Raw genomic sequence first — 22,849 nt, 5'->3', positions numbered from 1 at the left:
ATCAGGCTGAACCTATTGAATAAACAGAGGTGCTTTACAGGCTAAAGGATATTTATCTGTATCTCTAGATATGTTTAAATGTGGAGGAGCACTTTGGAGGACAAAATTATTCCAGAATTGCTGATTTGTTTAGTAACTGAAGGTAATGTACCTTTGGTGCTAGGGTGCACCATAAAAAGGTTAATTTATTTGCACTTAGAAGCAAATTTGGCCATATACTACTTCTTGCTGTCCTGCAACAACAGGAAAATGACAATGTTTTTGTTTTGCCAGGCCTTTTTAGATGGATGCACTAGGAATATTTGTTACTGTCTCACTTTGCACTGTCTTTTCTACTCTGACACCTAAAGATCTTTACTGGTACCTAGTACCAGTAAAGATCTGGTACCTAGTTTGTAATTTACACTTAGGAGAACTTAAAGGCTCCTGTACCTACTGCAGGTTGTGTAGGGTGCTCTGCTGTCAGTTCCTTATGTATCTTGTGTTGCTCTCTGAGGACGTGTTTCCAGTCATTGTAACCATCTGTATGAAATGTCTGACTTGCTGCCTTCAGTGTTTGTCATTTTTGTGGCTTCTTCATAATGTTAAGAATGACGAAGGCATCTTTTGATTTTATTTGTCCCTTTTTTCACATGGGATGAGTGAAGAGAGTCCCGTTTTCCAATACATTCATCAGTCACACAAATGAGTTGTCAAGTAAATTTCACAATTCTTTCATTCAGCAAAGAGTAAAGTTCCAATCTTTGTCAATGGGTAGCATTTTAAGTCCTTCAGCTATCTAAATTGACTATCATACCTCAGGCATAACAATCAAACTGTGGTGAGGATAACCATATTCATGTTATTCCATCTCCAAATAGCCTACTGTTTCTATTTTCATTTTGTTTTGCCAGTTGCAATGGCCAAGGATAAACTCAATTCATCTTGCATCACCAAACACCATCTAATTCTCCTTTATTCACTGTTTTATTGATGAACTTAGAGTTATTTTAGACTGATCAAGCACAATTGTTCTTGTTAGAGGTTGGTCTTGGTTGCATCCCATCTTACTGTAACCTGAGGTATGGTAGTGCTAAAGTTGCAGAATGCATTGGTATGAGAGACATAACCTGATGTTTTGGAATGAGGTGTTTGTATGCTAGGAACATCAGTCTGAGAGGAAGGTGCTCAAGCAGTAAAGCTCAGAGGTTTTTTTTTTAAAAAAACTGAGTTTTCAGGAATTTATGTGGCTTATTTTTCTACTTTTAATTACAAGTATTTAATTCTTAAACCTAAGGCACTTGTTAACTCAGTTTCTTCTCTCCTGGCTACTTACTGAATGGAGTTTAAGTACAAGGTTTTAATAAGTAGACTTGCATTGTCTAATGGAGAAAAATATAAATATGTTTCTTGAATTTTTTAAAGCTGATATGTCCTCATGATCCATTATAGAGGATGCAGAAAGATATTAACAGTGGAAGAGTTATATTCACTATTTGTTATGATATTCAAATGATTTTGACTTGGATGGTAGGGCAAAATTAATTTTTTTACTCTGACATTTGTAGCTTCACAAGAATGAAATGTTCATGAATCTTCATGGATTTTTTTCCCCCTCTAACGCTTGAGGAACCAGTGGGTTTTTTTAAAAGTCTTATGTATGTATTAGTATTTGTCTTTCCTATTCCAGGTATGACTTGCAGCAGCCTCTGTTAGTCAAGATTGTTTTATAAAAGCAAGGATAGTAGGAAGTCTTAGATTCCAGTTCATTATGATATTTATTTAAAGCAATTTGCTATCAATTATAGGACAGAAACCTATGAGTTAGCACCTCTGATACTGACTTTCAAATATTCTTAAACCAAACTGGAAGACTGCATACAGATAGAATGACTAAAAATTAGATTTCAATGTCAGTTCTGTCCTATTGCTGTGTTCTGAACACTTTAAGAATATTGAAGTTGTCATTTCTTTCTATATCTCTGGGTGATATATTTCAAATAAAAGCATTTAAGTCCCCAGCATACCACTGAAGCACACATTGTGAGGAGAGAGCACAGATCTGGAGCTGTGTGTGCAGAGCTGTGATCCTAATCGTGGAGAGAACCTGAAGAGTCCCAGGTAAGTTTTCATTTTCTTTCCTCCCCACCTTGCTGCTAGACACTTAGCAGATCAGCAGGATCTTTAACCTCACCTCTGCATTTTTTCCTTGCTGCTTGTTTATCTTTGCAGGACTAGGCTGAGCTTTTCCCTTCTCCCTCAAAGTACTGCCAGGCACTTCTCCACTGCTTCTCTCTGGTGATGGCTTGAATTTGACCTCCTCCTGTCCTCTGTGGAGATAGCTTTGTGCACTGTTGTGTCCCAGGCATTTTTGTAGGCCTTCATACATTTTTGTAAGCATTTGTAGAAACAGCTTGCACACGAGGCAAAGTAGCTGTCCCTGAGCAGCTGGGTATTTATGACCCATTAACATGTGCTGAGTTTTGAGACTTTGTCAAATGATGATACAGAGCTAGAGTACTGATCATGAGGGAGGTATTTGCTGCCTCAGTGCTTAGCACTTCAATGCAATTTTTTATTGCTTTGATGTTATATTTAGTGGTGTGTTGGGAAGTGTTTTGTGCTTACAGAATCAGGCTCTTTGTGCTGCTATTTTATGCAGTATGTCTGGCTGGAAATTCTCTTCTTTGTGTTAGCTGATTCTCCATCAAAGAAGACTTGTGACTATGTTTTCTTTGTTTCAGAAAACAAGCTGGTCACAGCTGTGTTACTTAGGGTAACTGTCTGTAACCAAGCCTCTGACAGCTTGAAGTTCTAGTCTGCACTGCTACCAAATAGGGAGGGAGGAAAAAAGAGTACAGCATCTGCAGATGAAGGAACTGAAGGGGTAGGGTCACTCACATGATATTTCCAAGGGTAGAAAGCTGGTGACCTAATGCCAACATAGACATTACCTTTTATCTAAATTGGTGATGTCAAAATATATATTTTTTAAGGCTTATTTAAACTATTTAGCTTTAAATGGCAATTATTCTTCGTGTTATGAACTCATATGTAAAGTCATCCTGCCTATTTTCTGCTGACCTCTACATTTTTTTTTTAAAGTAAATATTTGTAAATGCTGTTTGGGGTTGAGGAGGTGAACATAAAGGTTTGAGGTTGAGGAGGAAGAAATAAAAATGTGTTCATCAAACATACTTCTGATTTTGAAAAAGTAGAATTGCATTTGTTTTAAATGACAGATCTGTAAGATTTTGCTTCTTTCTCTTGCCTGTCAAATTTGGGTGACTTCTCATTTATCCAGGGTGCAACTTTTCAGAGAAAAGAGTAATTGGGAGTTCTTTAGATTTGGAGCTGAGAAGGGCAGACAGATGTTGGGGAGAATTCAGGTCAGACAGATATGTTAATAAAATAGAGATGCTTTTTATCCTAGTAAGGAAGAGGAGGAACAGATGGAGAACCTGGAGTTAAAATATCAGAGCACAAAGGTAAAATGAGTGTGTCAGACTAGAATCTAAAAGAAAATGACTGTCATTGTCTGTACACCTGTGTGAGAAGCTAGAAAGCGAGAAGAGATTAACTCCTTTGTCCATTGTTACTGAGGCATGGCAGAATGATAGGAATTGATGGACACATGTGGTTCCTTACTGATGAGTGCTCATAGGATGAATTGGACTATAGATCTGAGTGGGAGTGTTGAATGATTCTGTAGAACCAAGAAAGGAGATGTGTGACTGGCTTACTGCTCTGATTGCATTTTAATACACTCTCATATGGTCATTCTGCTCTGTGATGTGCACATCCAGAGAAGCATGGTTAACTTTTCAGCATTGGATTTGCACCTTTTGAATTTTGCAGTGCTGGCTTCATGTTCAATTCATTATTTGCTGGTTTTCGGTAGGTTTGTAATGAATGAGTTGTGCAGACAGCTATGTGGGAAAGCCTGAGCAAAAGTACAGGTTATATGCAAGATTTTCTACTCTTTTGTGGGTAATCTGTTCAGTTATGTAATCAGGTTGTTGACAGTTTGCTTAATCAGTATTTCATTTTTACAGGAAGGTGCTCTACTTCTGCCCTGGAGTTTAATAAAGATGTTTTTGTTGTGAGACTTTTGTCATCCTAGCAGGGCAGAGTTTTCCTTTTACTGGATGAATTTGGAAAAAGTAGTTATGGTAAAAGATACCCCAGGGCAGGAGATGATAATTAAGGGGAGATGCTGTCTTGTACTTTTTTTCTTCAGGAGCATCACATACTTTATTGTTTCATAACAGAGACGTACAAAAAGAGTTGATTTTGGCCCATACCCTGTTGCATGAGGCATTTTGTAGAAGTGTTTGTATGTTCTATAGCAGGTCAAAAAAACTTGACCATAAGAAACACAGTAAAAAGGGAAAAGAATCTGATCTCTCCAGATGCTTGAGAAAACCATATTACACTGTTTCCCTCTGATACATGAGGCTGGTGGTTTCTTAGGGCTAATTAATATTCATATCTTCAGGTCTTAAAAAACTTTTTAAAAGGTCCCTAAATAATGCTTGGCTGGAAATACAGATAAGTCTGTCTATCACCATCTGAAACAGTCCAGTATCCTCGCAGACATTTGAATAGTCTCCAAACACTGTAACTGCGCAGGGGAGAAAGGTCCTGCTGAGCACTATCACTCCTTGTTTATCTCTCCACTTGGAAATAATTCATGTGTAGTCTGCAGCTAACCTAGCAGCATGTTTCTGGCAGACTGGGGAGGGAGCCTGACATTATATAATTGAAAAACTGTGAAACAGGGATGGTAGTTTTCAGATAGCTGTTCTCTGTTGCTTTCCTAAAACTGGGAGTTGTGAGGTCCAAGTCACTGAATTGCAGATCACTGGAGCAATTATTTGGTGGCAGTCTTGTAGACCCACAACTTCCTCAAAGTGGGTGACAGGGAAGAACAAGAGTAATTCTTTTGGCAATTAGAAGAAGTGCAAATAAAAATACAGTTTATTTGGAGGCTGCAGGAAATGTGTTAGGACGGAGAATCATCACTTTCCATGGACTCCTCAGTGAAACAAATTGAAATACAGCACTGGAAATGGTGGATGGGAAGGAGGAAAAAAAAGTTACTGTCTGTCTCATCATCATCCATGCCATCTAAGAATAAGTATTTTTGGAATTAAAAGCTGATGGGAACAAGTACTGGCTTGTGCAAGGCAGCTTGTGATGAGATGCATCATATACACAAGCCGTGTAATTGAGAGAGTGGATCCTGCAGAGAAATTTCTTGGGCAGCTTGGCACAGCAAAGGCAGTGTGCAGCCATCTTTTCCTAAACACTCAGTAATAAGAGGTAATCCACATAGAAAAATGTCAGTATTGATGCTTGTGTGATACTTGAGATGATGCTGGTCTCTTACTAACATGAGTTTGGACTCTGCTGTAAGGTGGTCTTTTCTCTGTACGTGTGTGTGAAAATGGGTCAGCTACACAACACATAGAATCCACCACACTATACACTGCCTTCTTATTCTCTGAAATTCAAATAAAGGTAGAGGCTTGATGGAAAAAAAAAAAGGCAAAACCAGATAATCCTTTATTATTGCATTATTCATATACACATGAAACTGTAAAGGGCGATTTGCTGAACACTAACTCAGTTTCTGGGTATTGAGCCACTGGCAAATAGGTTGATGCCTCCAGGTAGCTATTAAAATATGAAATATGACCTTAAACATTTGTGAGTTTTTTATTGAGGTAATTGAAGCATCATTTTCTAAACAGCTTTTAATCTGGACATCAGCAAGAATGTTTAAAATCAAGTGGGGTCTCTTTGACTATTAAGCAGCCCTGATAGCAGTATTAAGGCTAAATAACATTTACCAAACTCATCTGCTTGAATGTGTCCATAAGAAAATAAAAGCACTAATAATTTCTAATTGCTATTTTAACTTACTGATGATGATAATAAAGCTTAGGTGGCTCTAAACAAAACATGTTAGGTACTAATGCAGTTTTCCTGTCTTCAAATCCCTGAGAAATCCTTTGCATCAGTAACACAAATGAGGGTATTTTTCACTTGTATACTAGTGCATGACTTGACATGAATTTTAAGAAAAGCAAAGTAAAGTGTTTTTGTAGGTCTGTACAGTATACTGTGTAGTAAGATCCTGACAGACGCAAGGAAGGAAATACAAACAGGATCTTTAGCAAGAACTCGCCTGTCTTCTGGAATTGAATTATTTTTGCCATTCAGTAGGATATAAACCTACTTCTGTGGCTACCTGAGAAAAATGTAGGTATATTTTTCTGTGAATGGCCATGGATGTCTTCAGAAAGGTGGTTATTGGTTACCTGTGTGTGAAACAAGAAAGAATGGTTTGCAATGTGTGTAAAGGATACTGAATAAGTCTTCCAGAGAAGGAAATAGCCCACACTTATCCAAAAACAAGAGCAAGGGGCAGTGTGTACACTATGGAAAAGGGAGGTGTAGCATTTCAGAAGCACAGCTTGTTATGTTGATAGGACCCTGTCAAGATGGCAGCCTCAGATAGCCTAAAAAAAAGAAAGGGAGAACTCATCAGTTTTCATGTACAGATCATTGCAGCAGGATCACTCTGCTTAAATGAAAGACTTTAAAAGTGTTTCATGCTCTTTCCTTTAATATTGTTAGTGCTTTGTGCATGTAAATGTGTGATATCAGATAATGTAATTCAATATCTGCTTTAGTGTATCAGTTATTTTTCAGAAGAGAGTTACTCCCTTGAGGATGTCAGAGAAGCTCCCAAAAGGGAGGTTTTATTGTCCCTTAAACAGACCCCTTTTGATCCATGTGACTTTTTTTTTTTCAGTTGTGCAGGCAACCCATGCTAGAAAGGAAGGCTCTGGCAGGTAGCAATGTTCCTTCTAATGGCCAGTGTACATAGAAAAGGCTGAGAATGGGAGTTCTTTGACTTCCTCTTTCAGTGAACAAGAGGTGTTTGGCCACCTCTGGATGCATTCTGTTTGGACCAGTGGTGGTGACCAAAAGGTTGCAATTACAATGAGGCTGAAGTTCTTGTCCTGTTTTCTATGCTCTGCCACGATGTGTTCTCTGCAACTTCTAATCTAACACAAGAGGAGAGGAGGAGGAAGGGTGTGAGCAATGCTGATAAGTGCTGCAATTACTTTTTCAGTTTAAATCCCGTCTGGATCTTGATTAATATGCCCCTTCTAGTGTAGTGTGAAGTGGGGCTTGTTCACAGTGTTATCTTTTCACACAGCTTTTCATTAACATGTTGTGTCTGACTCCTAACAACCAGGATGTTTTAATGACAGATTCCTGGACGTGTATGCAGAGAGAGGCTATTTCGAATAGAGTGTAGCAAGCATGAAATTAATTTTGGTAGTTTGTAGTCTTAGGTAAGTATAACCTAACCAAATAAGAGAACTGAAGTGCCTTAGTAGTTTGATTCAGAGAAGTCTGATAATGTGTCCTGTGTTGAATAAATTGACTGATTGGAGTCCACAGAAGGGCATGTTATCAGGGTTGGATAGGTTACCAAAAAATTAGTGACTGAAGTTTTGGCTTGATTTCGTGATTGAAGGGAAAAGTCAATACTAGATTTGGTTACACTTAGAAGAGAATAATGAAGGCAAGTCAGCACGTTTTTGGAGTGTTGAAATTTGGTTTTAGTAAGTACCTGAGACTTGAGATGTTTGTTTGTTTAACTGTGAATCTCTTTTTATTTGATACCTGACAATCAATAGCTTGTCATCTGATGCTTAGAAATACACCACTGCAAGTAGAACACAAGTAAGTCTTCTCATTTTCAGTGCAGATTAAATTCCTGTTCCATGAAATTGCATACCAGTGCCTAGAATGCACAAAACATGGGTTTACTCTTTCCTGTAACAGGATGTGAAGAGGGAGGGTTTTTGTTGAAAATCCTAATTTAAAGTTTAAGAGCTGGTATCATCAGAGGTACTCTGAAGATTTTTTTTCCTTTACTCTGATTTTTGGAAGCTGTGCATTTCTGTTGATGCTGAACGTACTTCCAAAATTATTTTCTAAATTTTAGCACCTCCTCAGCCTCTTAATATTTAACAGGTTGAATAAACTTTCTGTTTTCATAGCTGTATTTGTTGCTAGTTTGTTCTGTATATCCCTTAAGTGTATCAGAACATTTTCTTCCTACCTAATTGAAGTGTGTGTTTCCGCAATTGTGAAATGTTTTGCTTTTGGGCAATGAAGGCTTTTGCAACTAGCTCTAGAAGCATTAGAGAATTCCAGTGCTGCAGTTGTACTGTAGTATTGGAGAGGTCCATCCTCAGGCATGATTCATTCAGATCTGCCACAGATCCCTGGATCCTTGTAAGGAGTCCATATGCATTCCTCAAGGCTATTCAGCATTTAGGTTAAGACGGTTCTAATAAATACTTTTTAAACATAAAGCTAACAGCTTTTTCTGGAGAATGCAGTTGGTACTTCTTAGGGTTTTTAAAAAAATGTCTGGGGGCTTCATCGTGCCTCATAGCTGGGTGGTTGGTTGTGGGAAGGCAGCTGTCATGTCAGTGCAGTTTGGAGCTGCCTGTGTGTTTGAGCAGTGTCACTAATGGGCTTTTACTGCTTCTGCAAACAGAGACTGAGGCACTTCATGAGCAAACTTCCAAGCTTTGGGAGATGTTTCTTCCTCTGCAATAGTAGAGCTGGTTGAGTATAGATGTTATTTTTCAGAGGTTGTTTTCTGAGGGCTGAACTAGTGAATGAGTGCATTGTCTTTCTTGGACTGTAGCTGGTGATTGTTACTTTGTCCAGGTGCTTTGGGATTGTTACGTCTAGGATTGCTGATGTAGTCAGTTTAAATGCACTTTTTGTTTTAATTTTTGATTATTAAGTAGACATTTTCATTCTCAGTTTCTGATTTGATACATCTGCTTTCTGAAGGATTCATATGATTTTATTTTAATCAATAACCACATATTCCATTAGGTGCTGCTTGTGAATCATTTGCCATTCTGGGTGTGAGGTACAGGGGGGAAATGATGTTGATCCCTGTGCAGAGGGGCCAGCAAATCAAATTTCTGTTTGAATTAATAACAAAAATTTAATCTCTAAATCATGCATCTGCAATCCTGATGAGCTTAATTCAGAAGTGCCAGCAAAAAATGGTTCCTTAAAGTCCTCAATGGCTTTTGAGCTTCCTTGCAAGGTCACCTGCAACAGTCCTGGGTCAGTGCCTTTCTAGCCTACAGATCCCTCTGATGGGTGTTTCTGCTGGCAACATTTCAGATCTTCTTGCTTGCTCTCTTTTATAGCTCTATTTCTTTAAAATCTGACAGAAGAAGCTTTCCCCTTCTAGGCTCAGTCTTTAAGCAGTCCCTTGGCTCAGGCTGGCCCAAAGCAGCTGGGAGCTACAGCTGTAATGCAACAGAACTGTTCGATCAGCAGGCACACGTGGGATGCAGATGGTACTATTATGGTGCTTGTAACTCCTAAAAAACTGGAATGGAAACATTTTTTCTCCACCTGTCAACTTAACCTTATCTAAGGTGATGTTTGGGTAGCTGGGATGACAGCCACAAATGCAGACCATCCCTACTGAATCTCAAGATGGCTTCTTGAGAGCATCAGAGTGCTGGATCTTCTAGCAAACTATGTTCTCGGTTTTTTTCTTAACAGAAATAAAACATACTGTACCCTGGCCTGCCTTCACAAGAAATGACCTGTTTTGGCTAAAATTTCCATTAAACAAAATAAAAATGTTGAACTCTATCATGGAAAACTTCAGATTAAACAGCTGGTCAAAGCTGCAAGTAAGTGAAAGCAGGGAGTTCTCATGGAAATGCCATGGAAGTTTTAATAGTTGGCAGCACTGCCAGTCACACCTATTGTCAAGTGCTTTCTGATTTATTATGTGCCATCGGGATGGTGACCTGTTTAGCCAAACACTTTAATAAATAACTCTTGGGCAATTGATATAGATGACCAATACCATGACATTTTGGAACACTTCTGAATAACAGATTTATAGTGAAACAGGGCTGGTGATTATGTGGATAATAGAAAAGAAAAAGTACATATTGATGGATTGTGTTCAAACTGTATTTTAGAGAGTGCCCTTGGGCTCAGCACTCTAAGTTATTTTATTTGCTTTGACCTTTGTGTAGATGTTAGAACTGTTGACTAACCTCCTCGTGCTGACAGTGTCATTAGGTATTTTGAGGAGACTTCTGCAAATGCAGACACATTCTTACATTATTCAAAATGCCTTGAAAGTTACAGACTTTCGTGGAATATCAACATGATGACCTTTGCTTCTGATAGCAAAAGAAATCTCATTACAGACACTGCAGTACAACTTTGGTTTTACTCAATGTTGTGTTTCTTTCTAAAAAAAAAAATAATCAAAAACCAACCTGCACAAAATGTCATTCAGCCCATAAGGCTAAGGTATTTTATCCTATGGTTTTATGATAGTTTTCTTATTCTTGTGAGAAGTGTGTTTCAGAGAATGTAGAAAGCATTTGTAACAGCTTTTGGAAAGAGGACTAAAAATACTTCCAGTTCTGTAGGCGTCCCTTTTGTTCCCTGTGTGGTTGGTAATTGCTAACGTAACATAAATTAGCATGGATATATTGCTAGGTATTGCTAACCTGGCATAGAAAAGCTGACCTAAAGCCAGAAAGCATAATTAGTCACCTCCACTGCCTGTGAAGCCTGTTCTCAGGGCTTGCTCTGATGTTATGCCCAGGGCCACAGGTGTGCCAGCTGTTCAGGAGCCCTTCTGTGGCTGTAAGATCACTGATAGACTGAAACGTTATGTTGACTCCTGTCTGGATATTTGACCTGCTCTGTCATTTTAAAAATTATCAGCACCCCCAAAAACATCAAAGGTTTTTAGACTCCGGGTATATTTTGGAGTATAGTAAAGAATGTTTGATTGTGGAGCTGAGGACACTGGGGGTCAGACCATGAGCAGCACCACAGTTTTAGAATTCTTTATTTTCAGCTATTGAGAGTCCTGTACTGTTAATGCCTTTGGGTTGTGTTGCTTGTAGCTCCAGAAAGTGCAGTTGAGGTTGTGGTCTCAGTTTCTGGTGCTTGCATCATAGGCCACATTTGATAAGGCACTATGGGATACAAATCACAAGAGTCCCTTAATTTTCCCTGTGTCTGTTTGACTTTTTGTGCTCTTGGGAGCAAAAAATTGACATCAATGCTGAAGAAACAAAAGTACAGGTTGTCTTTTCCAGCTACTAAACCATTTTTTATTGAGCAGCTATGTAGAGTGCACTTTATCCTGCACCCACCACTGGAAGGCCTCGTCTCTTACTGTCTTTGAAACCTGCTGGGGTGGTTCAGATACTCTGAAATATCAAATACAGTAGTAGTGCCAATAGACTGTTATTTCGATAACAGTTTATCACTTCCCAGTAATTATTTCATAGTTCACTGTGCCAGCCAAAAGAGAACCTGCTTATTGCCATAAATATGTGTTTAAACAATGTGCAGCTCTGTTATGATGACAAGAGTGGTCTCTCTCATATGCTGGGAAGGAAAGAAGAAACAGACTAACCTGGGAGGGCTGTAGATTTTAGAATTAAATGGCCTTTTTAGCCAAGAGTTCTTTGGAAGAATTTGATGCATGTGACAAAAAACCCCAAAAAAACAATTACAAAGCCAACAACAACAAAAATCTAAACAAAAAAATCCAAACCCGCAAAAAACCCTAGAATGCTCTAACATTTTGAAAGGATATTTAAGCATTTGATACTATTCCCTTCTTTGTGTTCTCTTTATGTCACGTGTGTTTCTGGAAAGAGCAGCTTGGAATCAGTCATACCCCATGAATGTGTCTGGGAGCCAGGTGAAACTGTCTTATAGGTTGACCCATTATCCTTCTTTCTGAGGCACTTCTGGCTTCCCCGGGTTCCCTGGGGTTAAATTCCATTTTGAAATAAATGGATGCAATTTGAATAGGTTGTAAACTGCATTCTGTTTTCCTTGCTTCTCTACAGCAGTCAAGCAGAAATGATAGTCTGCTTCCTGATAGCTTCTGTTGAAGCTTCTGAGAGCTACAGGGATTTTCAGCTCTGAAAAGCATTGTATTTTTCCAGATGATATTCCCAGTTGCAGGGAGCAATACCTCATATCCCCCCAGTATGAGGCAGTCTGGAGGAGGAATATTTTGAATTTTTTCTAATTAATTTTTGCCTTTGTGTTGGCAAAGCAAACTCTATGAATACCAGAAAGCTTAATTAGGTGTATTCATGCCCTTAAGATCTGCTTAAATGGGAATAAAATGAAATGCTTTTATTTTAGTAGCTACCAGTAAGAGGAATATATTTTGAAGATGCTTGAAAGTGCATTGAGAAATTAGTTCCTAAAATGTTTTCCCTCTAACATTTATGTAAGCACTGATTAACAGTTGATGAGAGTAAGCTGAAACTCATCTGCTTTGCCTTGTTTCTTCTCTCACAGAAAAGACCTGACACAAGAGGTAGATCTTAAACTCTTACAAACATGTCAGTGGATTCTTGGCCTTTGGGTGAATTGGCTAGAAAAAGAAAACAAGCCCAAAGCAATCTGGGACCAGAGGGAAGGGGAAGTGCTGTGTTGCAGGAAGCAGCTGCAACAATCGCTGTTTCTGGCTCAGATGAAATGTCCCAGCCACTGTAAAGTCATTTCTCAGGATCTTCTGTGACCTCAGTATCTTGCAAGCTGCTGTTGATTTTTTTTAACCTGTAAAGAGGATGGGGACACTTTTGCTGTCAGGACTGGCAGTGCTTGGACAGTTTGTTCTCTTGTCTGGGAAGCCCAGCGGCTGCCAACATCCACTGTGCTGCTGCTTAGCTACTCTGCACTAAGGGCAATAATATGGCTTTCATCCTCTTCCTCCTCATTCTTCTCATCATAGTATTTTAGTACCTTCACATAGTTACAGACTGATTGATCTTTCTCACCCTTACTGCTGCACTTCTGTGCAGCCCTGGTCTACAGAGGTCTTCTCAAAGAAGAAAAATGGCCCCTTTTTTTCTCTTCATGTTCAGTTCTTAGTCACTGTGAACAGAGAACCAAATGAAAATTATTGTTATTTACTTGTTGCAATAAAACTGATCTTGGAGACATTTAACGCAATAATTCTGCTGAACTGGATTAAAGGTAAGTGAGAGTTCTCTCTCTTTGTATGAGAGAACTTTGTTGGACACAGACATTTATGTAGCAGCCAGTGTGGGCCCTAGGCTGTTGCTACTGCTTGAGTTTTGAGCCCATGATTGGGCTTTAATGGAACTAACCTCATGCTGTGAAATAGTTTTTTAAGGGTGCTGAAATATTTTAGGTCTGAGTATGCGATTGTTATTTTGTAGCTGTTTTTTGGATCAAGATGAAAGAGAAGAGTAGTTTTGTACTGTCACCTGATACTGAATGTTGGCTCTCCAAGGCACTGCTTGACTGAGCTCTTGTGCAAAGTCAGGGTTTATGCATGAGTGTGGGTAAAAGTCCAGGAGTGTTGTCAGAAAATATTGTTACACGCTGGGGACCCTGGATGTGCACAACTTAAAATGGGGTAGATATGTGTGAAGCTGTTCTTCTGAAATAATTCTGTTATGCTGATGAGTTCGTTCACACAGAGGCACCAAACCAGAGACAGTGGGAAGCACTGAACTTTTGCAGCTATCCTTGAGAAAAATCAGGGAACAGAACAGGGGCAATTCCATTTTGCCCTCTGTTTTTAGTGAGAGAAATGTAGGAGGAAATGTACCTTTCCCAAGGAGACCAAAGGATTAGAGGTGATAAGCATACAAAAATAGCGGAGAGTGAGAGAGAATAAAACGGTTGACCTTGACTGGAAAGTCCAGGGCAGGCCAACAGGAAGAGACAAGCAAGCTGACAGCAGCATGGCAGCTTCACTTTACCCTCTGACCTGGTGGGTCTGAACACAAGTGAGGTGGGAAGTCTTCCAGAGAAAAATTATAATCTGCTCAGAGAATCCTGGGCTGCCATCAGAACGGAATTGACACAAGACCAAAGTGATAAGTGGCCCAAAAAATGAGAGAAGAGAGTACACAAGAAGTGTATTTTCCTTCTTCTTGACCTGTATTTCTCATGTTAACTAAAAAGCAGCCTTAGTTATGGAACTAATGAGTAGAGTCAGCTTGAGTAAATACTTAAAACCTAATCGAGGCTTGAACTGCTGTGCAGTATACCTAGATAATAGTCAGAGAATAACAAGTGCTAGATTGGAGAGGCAGCACTTGTCCTGCAAGGTCGAGGCTGTTGGGCAAAAGCCTTAATGAAAAACTATGTGCCTGTCAAAATGAAGAGAGTAAAATACAAGTTCTCTAAGCTAATTTTATGTTTTCAAGCTTAGTCAAGTAATTCTACATTTTCTGTGTTCAAGATGTCTATTTACTTGACTGGGCTGAACTTCTTTGAATTTTTTCAGATAAATGGTAATTTGATAAGTATTGTCATAAACTGGCAGCAGAGCATATTTGACAGTTGAGCTGTTTTATGCTGGAAGCAGATTGGTTTGGAAAATGCAAGCTCATTTAAGCTTACTGTCAGCAGTTAAGAGGTTTTTGCAAAGGAGCTTTTTCAGGAAAGTTTCTTCATTCCTAAGGGAAATATCTTGTCAAAAACATAGGGGAAAAAAAAGAAAAGATTTCTGTGAAAGAGGAAAGGCTTTTCAGAAAGAAAAAAATTCTTCAATTATAATATTGGAACAGAAATCTGAAAGATGGTTTATATTTCCAATTTTGCAACTTACTTTCTGAGTGGCCTTGGACAGATCACAAGTGCTTTCTTGTTCAGAACTATCGATGAAATCTGAGCAGTTTTATTTTTGGTTAATTGTTTAAGAGCAATAGATCTGTGCTATTCAGTGCTTTAAAACTGGGTGATTGACCCTGGGTGTCATATGCAAAGTACTTAGGAGACAAGTTCATGAACACTTAAAGGAAATATACAGGCCTAAATCTCTTCTTGTTTTCCTGATATGAAATGCAAACTAGTGCTGATTTGTAGCTACAGTTAGCTATTTGTGAGAAATTCCAGGAGCGGAAAAGAGAGGCTGAAGTTGGTGACTAAGTACAAACTCCTACAAAATTTGAATTGTAGAAGCTCTGATGTGTCTCATTTTAATCTCTAACTCTTACATTTCACTAGAAAAGACTGCAATTAGAAAGACGATATGGCTCCAGTCTAAGTATTCTGCCATTTTGTTCTTGCTCTGATGATAGTTCTTGGGGTCTTTTATTAAGTGATAATAAGTGGAGGCAAGTGCAAGAATTCACTTATCAGAAAGCTTCTCAGTTTCAAAAGAACCAAGGGTTAAAAGAGCACAGAACTGGCTTGTAGTTGCTTCAATTTTTCTTGCATGTGGGAAAAGCATAGATTACTGCAGCCCTTCAGAAGGGAGAGATGTGACTGAAGTATCAAATGAACTTGATGTTATTAATGACCTCCATGGAAAAGCTTTGCTGAATTACCATCTGTCAGCCCCTTGCTGCCAAAATGGTACAATACTGGTGTGGCTGAAAGCAAGGAGGCAGCATGTGCAGAATTTTGTTACAGCCTGCAAAGGCTGATAACACTACTGATTTGGGAGTGACCCAGCTGGGGTGTATTACCTTGTAGGCTTGTATAGCTTTTATAATGAAGTGCTATCAATATCAGGCTGGCCTAAATAAGAAGTAGTAAGATGTACAGGAATTACTGAAGTGTCACAGTTCTAGAGGTATTTACACCTTGAGTTATGCAACTGATTAAGTAGAAAAGTTTGTGTTAATCCAGAGAATTTGACAAACATAGTTCAGTATCTTTCTTCAGCACTGAAAATGAAGGAGTGGAAAATTTACCAGATTCACAATGCTAGTGCTAACAAGTTTTTATTTAAATAAAATTCATTGCTGTATAATGTAACTATAGTTTTTCTTTCCCTTGTTGGTTGAAGACTTGCTTTTCTATTTTTTTAATGAGTTTCTGTTAACTTAGCTCTTCATTGTTTTTTTGTGAAAATGATAGTTCAGACCAGAAACTAGTTTAGGTAGCCTATCCCTTCTTCTATGGATAAACTTTTTGTGTGTCGATAGGATGGGTTGTGGTGTCAATCACCTGAAAATCTGCCCCTGGCATACCAGAAGTTGCTTCAGTGGGTTACTGTCAAAGACACAAAATATTTTACTTACTTTTTTTTCAGTGTGGAACTAGTGGAGAGAGCAGGCTGTCGAAGTAATATCTTTCCCACTTTGACAAGTGAGAAACAACAAAATTTGCTGTCACCTTGAGTCATCATTGTTCCATGGTTCATAGGTGACATGAGAATTGACACTAGAGCTATAGAAGCATATCCTTAGATGGTGGTTTGGTCTTTTGGCCAGCCAGAGATTACAACAGCAGGTTTTTTTAAGGTCATTCATCATGTTCACGACATTAAACCTCAGGGAAGCTACTCCCCATTCACCTTCTACCTTCTCAGCCTGTAGTGACTCCATGTAAAGCACTTATCCTCTGGATGCCCTCATCGATCATTTAATTACTGAGAGGCAAAAGGTATAAATTAATACAAATGAGATTCCATCTGATGCAAGAAAAAAAAAATTTTGCCCAGAGGGTGGTAAAAATTGGAACAGATTGCCCAGAGAATTTGTGGTGTCTCCATTTGTGGAGACGTTTAAAGCCCAGCCAGACATGGTCCTGGACAACCTTCTCTAGCTGAGCCTGCTTGAGCAGTGGAGTTGTACTTGATGACATAGAGGTTCCTTCTGATCCTACTTCTGTCATTCTGCTTCTGACTCAGCTGCATCCTTGAGATGAGAATTGTATGCAGTACACAAGAAGTGAGCATACAGGAATGTTACACCATGGAAGAATATCATATGCCTTTTTTTCACTGCAGTTTTCTCTCCTGTCAGTTTTTTGTCTGCTCAGTTGGCTTCCTGAACTCCTTTTGAAGTTCCTTTCATTTAGCACAGCATTCAACTGCTTGCAAGTGTTTAGTAGCATTCCCAAACTGAGATTTAGCTGTTCATTCCCATCTCCAGGTCACAGGTGAATATATGGAGTAGAAAAGGTCTCAATTCTGATTCCCAAAGACTCTGCTGCTTACTCTTCATCCTGAAAAGTGATTGTCAGGCTCAAAGGCTTATGGGAATATTTTATTAAGGAACCTTTATTATCCACTCATATTCTTTCTGGAAATTACACTTCAGTTGTCCCCATGATGCTCCTTAGAGCCCTTTTTAGACTCCTTTGACAGTCCTGTAGCAAAGCAGCTTTTTGTGTTTATCATCTACAAGCTTTAGCCAGAAGTTCCACAGTTCCACACTTGAGTTTCCCCAGAGCTGTCAAGTGAATGCCATCCACTCCTGGTGATGCAATGACCTCCAATTTGTCTGTTTGGTCTAACAGTGCCTGTGTCCTTGCTTTAGACTGATACAGCTTCTCTGAGCTATCTGCTGCAACAGCTTCTATAGCAGCAACTGGCCAAAAGAGTGCACAGAGCTTCTTGGATGTGGCTTCATCCTTCCTGAGTGCCTGTTCTGTAATACGGTCATCAAGAAGTCCTTTCAGCTTCCTTGCTGGACTTCTAGGGTAGCTAAGATATATTGTAGTGGCTAGTATTGAGTGTATGGAAGGCACTCCCCAAATTCTCTCAGTCCCTCTGTTTTCTGTGGTATTTAATGAACTCTTCTGTTCTAGTTTGGATAGACTTCGTATTTTTTTACATTGTACCTTCATTTGAAATTATGCCCTGAAAAAATATCTTGTTTATTGTTACAGTCATAGACAATAAGGTTTGTTGAAATCCTGGACCAATCAGAATCAGGTGAGACCCGTTTTGGCACCTCTCCAACACATACTTCTGTTATTATTGCCTTTGATTTGAGTAGCTAAAGTGCCAGTGCTCAGTGTGCCACTTGGGTGCAGCACGTCTGTGCTGGCTCTGGAATGAACAGCTGTTACTGTTGTGACTGGTTACAAAATGAGCTTGTCATAATGAAATGGCTCACTGCAGTTATGTTCACAGAATACCATAAGAGATGAATCCCTGGGAGTTGGGAAGCAGAGAAAAATCTGAGAACAGAGGATTGGAAAGTATTTCAGTAGTTAAGTAATTTTCTGTAAATCCTGGACATCAAGTTAATACATCGCACTTGTCTCTCAGCCACTTCAGTTTCATAGGCCCAAGTGGGCTAAAAAACACCACCTAGTAAAACTGGAGTCTTTTGTGCTTCAACAGGTCAACAGTAATGGCTCTGTAATAAAACTTAGGGTCAGCATGTATAAAGAATCTTTAAGTGTCCAAATACTGATTTTTGATGGGGCCTTCTAGATTTTATCTGCAGTGATGAACCCTGACTTCCCTAGTGTCACAATTGAGAATGCATGAAGCCAAGTTGAAATCCCTGATATTCACTGGTAAAAAGAAATGTAAATGACTTGGATAGAGATGAGTGTGAGAAGAGAGCTGTGATAGAATCAAAGCTGGTTTTCAAGCAGAACTAGCTGTCCACTGAATGGAGGTATCAAGTTAGCCTTCAGTTGTTTTACTTTCCAATTGAGGTTTTTCTCTGTGCCGTGTTGCTGAAAAACTTACACATCTACCATTCAGTGGATGTATGCAAGAGAATGTTATTTTAAACAGAAATGTTGAGAGTGAAAACATGTTTTGACTCCAGAGGCAAAATAGATCAGTCTTTCTGGAGAAAGTGACTAAGTTGGTGCAAGTAGACTGACTCCTTCCTTCACAAGATATATCAGGACCTGACCTTGTTAGGACAAACAAACACTGTTTTCCAGCAGCTTATCTTGAATGCTCACCATCTCCAGGTGTTCTTGAAGAAATCAAGCATCAAACTAAAGAGTAGTTTGGGTCTGGGATTGGTTCTGACTTTGTGTGGTGACCAGAAAACTTGTCCAAGTTTTGTAGGCTACTGTTGCTGTTTGGTAGAATTTCATATACCTCCTCAGTTTCAATGAACAGTTTTTAGAGAAACCGTGTCTGGTGATATTTGTTGTAGCCCATTCAGATATTCTTTAATGTTTGAAGTGTCTGTGTGTGCCAAATGTGGCTTACTTTGGAGTAAAAGTGTTGCTCAACAACAGCAACTTTGAGTACTGATTGATTAGGCACCAACCATATGGTAATTTTTTCCCAGGTTACTTTCTTGAGGAGCTAGTGAATGGATGGATTCTTCTGCCTCCTTTCCAGAAAAAAAATTATACTTCCAGCCCCCCTTCTAGGTTCATGTAGCCTGTGAAAGATAGGGAGTGTGTTGGAAAAGCTTAAAAACCTGTTCAGAATTTGAAATCCAATGTGGGCCAGGGTCAGAGGGTTAATTGTGGTATTTTTTTTTTAAATCTGCCATGTATGCATACATTTCAGAAGAAAGCCTGCATTTTTCTTGGACATGAATCTAGAGAAGCAGCTTTTTATCAGCCCTTACATCTGTTGGTGCCCCAGGATATACAGACAGTAACTATTGCCAGGAAACCCAGAATGTGACAAAGTACTGGCAAACTGTGTTTTATCCCATTTGTTTGTTTGACACTGTGGTAGGAGTATCAATTAGCAGAATGACTGTATTCTAGCCAAATGAAGGAAAAATTATGGTAAGCCAATGCTTGCAATTCTCTTTGCTTGTTTGAATGTGTCTGTCCTGCAGTAAGGTGGTATGTCTGTTTGGTACGTAACATTTTAGATCCTTATGTTTGGCTCTTACAGCATGAGGAAGGCATGTTTCTCCCAAAATAGTGGATGGGGAAAATCCTCAGGACTGTTGATACATGACTGTTAAGCACTGCATGGCTCCTGGCTGTTTCTGAAGAGCTTGGAAACAGTGACAAAGCTGCTTCACAAAAAGGTGGAACCCTTCACTGCAAATGTGTCGCTCCTCAAGACGAGTCTTTTCCTGCAAATCCTCTGCTCCAATACCCTGGATAGATGGTTTGAGGGGAGGGGGCAGACCTGGAAATGCCCAATGACAGTGTGTTTGTTTGCCCTGCAAGCAGATGTGAGGGTGGCTGTCGGCACTGCAGCAATGCTGACTGACTGAAGGACCCAGGCTAGTCTGCGTGTCGGTGCGGTGGTTTCCAGAAATCATTTTATAGACGTCGGTGTGTGTGAATGAAAAAGTAGCAAGGGTTTGATTTCTTTTTTTATCAAGTGCTTGGAACTGTCTGCTTTAGAAACAAAAGCATTGTTGAGGATGTGGAAATACTACTTATGATTCAATTGAAAGAGCACAGATAGAATCAGATTGCAGGATGTGCATTGGGGCAGATAAAGGAGTGGGTACTGGGCTTAAAACATCTTATTCTGATACAATAGAATAAAATTGCCTCCCAAATCCCATTAGTTATCCTGTATTTACAGCAGGTGGGGAATGTATGGAATGAAAATACAATCTTGATTTTCTTTTTATGACAAAATACATCATAAACTTCTTCTATGTTTGTTACTCAAACACCATTTTTTAATACTTGCTTTTTGCCTGACAGATTCCCCTATCTGCAGTAATCCCCCAAGATTCCCCTATCTGCACTTCTTGGAATGAAGAGATGATTTTCTTGTACTTGTTGAATAGTGTATTGGGGTTGAAAGTCCCTAGAAAGATCTTTGAAAAATGGGTGTTAATTTTCCCACACCTTGCCCCCTTTCCCCACCAGGGACAAATACAATCACCATTACTGCAAATCCTGCAGTCAGGTTTCTTGCATTTGGTGAAAACAAGTCTAAAGGAAATGAGCTGAGCATAGGTATCATATGTGTTATCTATTACCTGTCACAACTCGGGGTTAGAAGTGTTTAATTATGGACAGCTATCAGATTGTCTTTGTCTCTGAGGCATGTAGTGTTTTCCTTCCAAGCAGTAGTGTCGTGGCCAAGTCTCTTAGCACTACTAGTTCCCTCAGCCTTAAAATACAGAAGCAGCCATATTTAAAAATTATGATGATGGTAGTGAAGTGCAAGAAGAAAGCACTAGCCAATAGTTAGGCACCTACAAAATAACAGATGTCACTTGGCAAAGAATGGTCTTAGAGTAGTTAGGGTCAGCCTATTGCTCTTGGGCTATTCATCCTCTGTCAGGACTATCCTCATGGTTTATTCCTGGCTACCAGTGTTTCCAAAGGCACAGTTTTACCAAAGGTGTAATTTTCAGCTCATAAAAGGCCCTTCAGGAGAAAGTCTGTTCTACTGCACAGGTACAGACTAACAGTGTGTATATTGTGGATTTTGTGGTGAGAGCAGAGCAGTGTGATCTGCCAAACTGGAAACCTTGGATGCTGACCGTGGGAAGAGTTTACCATTCTCTCAGCAGGAGAAAAGCAGTAAGCTCTGAAGAGTGTGTTTCCAGAAGGAGATGGAGGTTCACAGTGTTTTTATTTAGGAGTTGCAGCATGTACTAGCTGCAATGGAGTAGAGGCTCATGGCTGAATACTTAAAAATCAACAAGCATGAAGGTTTAATGTATGTCTTCACACTTTTCCTGTTAAGTGATAATGAGTAAGAAGATATCACCAAGTTGCCAACAGTTTTTAAGTAACACGTATTGCTGGTAATATATCCTTCTCTGAGTATCCTCTCTGTGTTGCTTGAAGATCTGAATGGCCTTAGGAAGAGCCAGGCATTCAGAGGTTTCACAGAATTTCACAACATTCCTTTGAGGATGTGGTAATGTAAAACCAGATAAAAATCAATGACTTGTGCAGGAAGGGAAACAGAGCAAAGAAAGACTTTTAGAAAAAATCAGCAGGAAAACAGCAGCACTAATCATCTTTAAAAATGTGTGTGTATACCTATGGTTTCTGTCTCAGTTTTTTCAGAGTCCCTTTTACTGTGATAACTTCTCTCATGTGAATGGAAAAATCTGGAGTTAATGACCATTTAAATATAAAAGTAAATTAGGGTTCTTGGTCTCAAAGAAAAACCTGAATTGCCTGGCATCTGTCATTTGAAGAGGGAAAACAAAGCATTACCTTAGTGGAAGAGTAAATCTTGGTTATTTAGATTCTCTTACAGAGTTTTGTATTGATTTATCCTTTCTTGATAGAGATTTAATGGTAGTACTTGTTCTTATGTCAAAACTGGTGTGTATTTAATTGAATGAATTCTCTAGCTAGTTTTCAGGCATAAATATGCATGGACCATACTCCTTTACATAACAGGTATTTTAATCCTATTTTGCCAAAGCATAACTTAGATCAAAGCCCATTGAAATATCGTGGTCAGATATGAAGCTTCTGCCTAATGCCAGAAAAAAAGAGGAAAGGAAGAGATGGAAAAAGATTAAATTTGCTTGGAGCCAAAGCAATCACTCAGTGTACAAGTTTTGCTTCCCCAGTGGCTGGTCTAATTTACTTTTGCAAGAATCATATTTTCCTGTTTTATCTTGGAAGAAAAAAAGCAACATGGAAATTCAGTTTAGATAGCTGTTCAGAGGTTGAAAAAGCTGTTCAGTCTAGATCAGTCTGGAGAGCTAAGATCTGCTGTTGACAGATTCAGCTGTAGTGGGGGTGTCATTTATATCACAGGCAGGCTCATTCCATTTTCTTGGAACCAGTTATTCTGTAACTGATGTCAGTGAGAGACATGATGGACATGAGTTTTGTGCCCTGTGGGAGGGAGAATCAGTCCAGGAAATAACTCCAGCTCGTCAGCATAGGGGGTCCAGATAGGAGGTTTGCAGTCCTGACTGGGTTGGGTGTCTCACCTGATGATGCTGAGATGTTTCTGGAGGTCTCTTTTGGGCCCCTCCTGCAATGAGTGCAGGTGCCCTCCCTTCTGGGGTCAGGAAGTGCATTCCCAATCCCAGCTCAGGCTCCTGTGGCACCCAGCCATTTGCTGTTTCCATCTCTTTTGCTCACACTCTGCCACTCTGAAAGACTCTAGCTCTGTCAGCAAGGGACA

General features: G+C 39.4%; 2 long non-coding RNA genes across 3 annotated transcripts in view; one reads left to right on the top strand and one right to left on the bottom strand.

Annotated features, from left to right (window-relative positions):
• LOC135306290 (uncharacterized) overlaps positions 1-22,849 on the top strand; it is an 81,057-nt gene that overhangs the window by 43,331 nt on the left and 14,877 nt on the right. For both annotated transcript variants that reach the window (XR_010367098.1, XR_010367093.1), the window contains exon 2: positions 1,995-2,100. This is a non-coding gene — a long non-coding RNA (uncharacterized LOC135306290). The remainder of the gene's footprint in view (positions 1-1,994; positions 2,101-22,849) is intronic.
• The window catches only part of LOC135306299 (uncharacterized), a 46,124-nt gene continuing 35,386 nt past the window's right edge, over positions 12,112-22,849 (bottom strand). The window contains exon 4 of the long non-coding RNA XR_010367101.1: positions 12,112-12,993. This is a non-coding gene — a long non-coding RNA (uncharacterized LOC135306299). The remainder of the gene's footprint in view (positions 12,994-22,849) is intronic.

Source organism: Passer domesticus, chromosome 1 (genome assembly GCF_036417665.1).
Source record: "Passer domesticus isolate bPasDom1 chromosome 1, bPasDom1.hap1, whole genome shotgun sequence".
Taxonomy (NCBI): domain Eukaryota; kingdom Metazoa; phylum Chordata; class Aves; order Passeriformes; family Passeridae; genus Passer; species Passer domesticus.
Note: the sequence above shows the minus strand (reverse complement) of the source record. Positions and strands in the feature narration are given on the sequence as shown.